We start from the raw sequence: 4,489 nt of genomic DNA on the forward strand, positions 1-4,489 counted from the left end.
TCTGAAAATATTTATTTTCATGATATAAAAACAGTTTTTGGATCTATCTATCTATCCATCTATCTATCTATCTATCTATCTATCTATCTATCTATCTATCTATCTATCCATCTGTCTGTCTTTTTTATTTTTTATATATATTTTTAGATTCGTTCTGGAGCTAGCATTTAAGAATTTCACTAGACCGTGTATTATTTTATGTGTTACAATTAATATAAATTGTCTTTTGATTTTATCATTTTGATTTTATAGATATCCACGTTGTCAGGGCATTGACAGTTTATTTGTATTTTAGCAATGTTTACACTTTAGTCATCGGCTTATCTTATTTCAACACAAAATTATGATGAATGAGAAATCATCTAATTATTTTGTAACGTCACCACTGACAATATTTGTGTACAACTTTTATTTAAACATTCTTCAATTTTATAACAACAAATCTTTTCTTCACAGTCAAAAAATTGAATTTTTCATAAAGTTTTTTTTTAAGGTTTGCAAAAGGCTGAGTTACAACTAAAGAATTTGAATTTGTTTTGTGAGAATTTGTTTTGTGAGAATTTGTTTTGTGAGAATTTGTTTTGTGAGAATTTGTTTTGTGAGAATTGCTTCAGACCAGAATTTGATCCAATAAATTGGTTATTTATTTATGTCTAAAATCAATCATAAATTATGTTCCAGAATGTCAAGTCAGGAAATGGTTCAAAATTGAACATGCTGTATAAATATAGGATATGTATTGGTGATCAGTGCTTGCTGATTTCAATGGATGCACCATCGTTGTTGGAAAAAGGCTTTTATTGTTCAAATACATGACCGGAAGTTGGGTATTTGATCCTTTGTGTGACATGACAGGTTTTAAAAACTGCGAAAGCACGATCTACTGTGAGGGCGGCGACGATTAACACGTTCAGTGTGTGCGGACTACAACTAACTGCAGCACCCATCCATCTATAAGCTCATCCGTCTTTCTGTGGTCGTCCATCCATCCATCTGGCCCATGGGATGAGCAGCATGGCATTGTGGGATATTCCCTCACCTCCTCCTTTCTGCAGCATCATCAGTCAGAAAGTAGGGCAGAGGGTGAGCGTACATGCACAAACACATGCAGCCTCTCAGTATCTCACTCTCACACACTAATCTCTCTCACACACACACACACACACACACACACAGACACACACACAGACTGGGTTGTGATGATAGTATTCTCACATTGCCTTGCATTAAGTGTGAGCTTATTCTTTGCAGCAGTAGGTCTTCCTGTCAAACATCAGGACACATCTGTCCTCTCGCTTCCCTGCACTGAGCCATCTGTTCGATAAAGTTGTCACTGACCTGAGATGAACTGTTTGACCTTCATGTACCTTTTTTTCTGCAGGAGCGCATCTGTCTGTAATCTCTGCATATATCAACCATGAATAATTTAACAAAGCACACATTTGGCATGACAGACTTAGATGTAGTCATTCTAGTTGTCATGACTTCAGTTTGGTTAAATGTTTTTATCATTGTCACAACCCTTTTGGTCAACCTAATTTTGACTTAATGTGTCAACACTTTGACTTTGTATCTCATAATTCTGACTTAATATCTTACTTTTGACTAAATGACTCAAGATGGACTTGGAGGTGGCCAGGTAGCTCAGTTGGTAGAACGACTGTCCACACACAGAGGTTTAGTCCTCGATGCAGCAGGCCTGGGTTCGACTCCGACCTGCAGCCCTTTGGTGTATGTCATTCCCTCTCTCTCCCCTTTCATAGGTTCAGCTGTTCCGTCAAAAATAATGGCTAAAAAATGCCCCCCAAAAATATCTTTAACAAATTATTTGGGCTTAGTACCTTAGAATTCTGACTTAACAAGTCAACGTTTTGATTTTGCATCTCATATTTCTGACTGAAAAAGTCAACAGTTTGGCTTTGTTTCTCTTAATTTTGTCTTAGTAAGTAAAATGTTTAATGTAGCACTTTTTAATTGTGACTTATAGCTCACAACTGTGAGGCAGAAATGTGCTTTAGTTGCCTTCTCCAGAAGCGGAAGGAGGACGACATCTTTAAATTTGATAAGACCAGACTCTGACATATGGGCACGAAGCCAGGATACAATAAAACTTTTTCTACATGCCCCTATTAAAAGATTTTTTAAATTTCTTAACTAGTTGTTCACATGAAAACTCCTGCAATCAACTAGTTCATCACACCTTTAGAAAGCCTGTTCTGTTATCAGTTTCATTACAAACACGAAGCACCATAACTGGAGCAGTAATGGAATTTCTTGTTGCTGTGTTACTATGAGACTGGACTGTTATGACGTTGTGGGACTGTGTATTGTCTTGGTACTGTCAGAGCCATACGCACAACCAATTATGAGGCGCTGCTGCTGATCTATTTCAGGAACCTTGTCATGATGGAGGAGATAGAAACTTCTCTGAGGCCATTGTGTTAATCCTGAGACGCCTGTCTGTCCCAATGGAGTTTGGCCTTAACTTAATTTAAAGTTGCACAGAAACTGCTTTGAAGCTAGCAACAACTATTTATCATCCGTTAAACTGAAGTAAACATCATATTTTAAGCGGTTACTGCACTTTTTCAGGATGTTTCTACCTAATGTATGAAAGTAACTGTTTGTTGTCCTCGGGTCAAATTGACCCATTTTCCTATATCAATGTTCTTTTTAATTCACCAAACTAACATGATTGATTCCACACAACGCTCTTTGGCAAGTACATATCTCTACTTTCATTAACTTTGGGGTGTCTTATTCAATTGAAGTGGTTTTGAAATAGTATTGGGTAAAAGTTGACACATTCTAGTCTGCGATTATCCATCATCATGCATTCCTTTAATTTTAGTCTCAACAATTCCTAATTTCTGCTTTTCTAACCCAAACATCAAGTATAATTTCCTATAAATGAGGTTTATTGACCATACATTTTGAAAAAATAACTGTAAACTAAAGTTAATAAGTTAGTTACGTTGTGTTAAAAATGGAGGAAAAAAAAAGCAATGGCATTATCATTTGTCCAATATGTAGGCCTAACATCAAAGTACCATGGTATTTTTTACAGTATCCCCAGCTCAAAAAATGCTGCAATAGTTTGTTTTTCTTGGCATTTTGTTCATTCATTCTCTAATATTAACAATTGACCATAAACAGACCACACACAGTCACAGAAAATAAGCTTTTACTAAGTAAAATACTATATTCATTTGAAAGCAAAAAGACAGGAGTGGCTTTACAAAGAAGCAACATGGAAATTAAATCTGATTTTGGGAAAGAAAAAACTCTGCACTGGCTACTAGTTTAAACTAGAAGAGAATTTATCCATAAAAATGTCAGAAGAAAATCTATATCTTGTTTTTCCTAGGATATCTCCTGTTTATAGACTCAGCAGTGAGTGAGGAAAGTTGCTTTTGCTTGGAGCAAAGACTATCATCAATGTGTCCTTAAATACAGATTTAACAATAAATCTTTGACAATCTAGCCACTGATTGATCTACAAAGCGTAAAATATGAGACCAGAATATACAAATATTGTTTTCTAGTCTCTATACAGGACTGGACTCATTCCCACAGTGTGAGTCACAATTTCGTATGTTTCTGGGCTTAATTTACTTAAAAACTATATTCATTTTCAACAAATGTGGTGGTATTTACAACATGGATGCAGAGACCTGGAACACAAGAGATCTGTAACATACATGAAATAACATGTTTCAATAGAGAAATTTGAGAATCCATCTGTAATACACTTGAAGAAGACAATTAAGACTTTTAAAGCCATGACCTGTAATCAACAAACTGAACCCAACAGAAAGTCAGGACAAATTGTGAAGCTATATTTATCATTTATCAACAACATTGCATCAAAAATAAACTCGGAATGAATTATGGATTGGTTTATAAACTACAGATCCCAGACACATTTAGACTTGCTTATTTATTAACAACTTATATTTACAAAAATAGATACTTTTTTCATGTCGGGGAAGAAAGTGTTTTGGTAAATGCTGAAAAATAGCAAATAAAGACTCTCGGAGCTGACAGTAGAAGTGTTTAAGGCAAAAGCATCACAGGATCAAAGGCCAAATAAAGTTAGTGCAGAAAGTAAAATCTGTGGTTCCATCACACTTGGTTGACATTTGGGGACATACGTCTTTTCAATGTTTTTGCCCAGAGTTAGACGAGAAGATCGATACCACTCATGCCTGTACAAAAAATATGAAGCTACTGGTAGCAGGCGATTAGCTTAGCATGACAACAGCTAGCGTAGCTCTGTCTTAGGTAAAAACCATAACCTCTAAAGCGTACAAATGAATATCTCAAATCTCATTTGGAAATTAGTGACCTAAGAGATGCTGATTGGTGTTTTTTTAATTTATTTATCTTTGGACATAAAAGAGCTGTTTCCCTATCTTTATGCTAAGCTAAGCCAGCTGGTTGGTGACCTTAGCTTAACTTTGAGAGTGGTATCAATCTTCGCATCTAA

Source organism: Etheostoma cragini, chromosome 23 (assembly GCF_013103735.1).
Source record: "Etheostoma cragini isolate CJK2018 chromosome 23, CSU_Ecrag_1.0, whole genome shotgun sequence".
NCBI lineage: Eukaryota > Metazoa > Chordata > Actinopteri > Perciformes > Percidae > Etheostoma > Etheostoma cragini.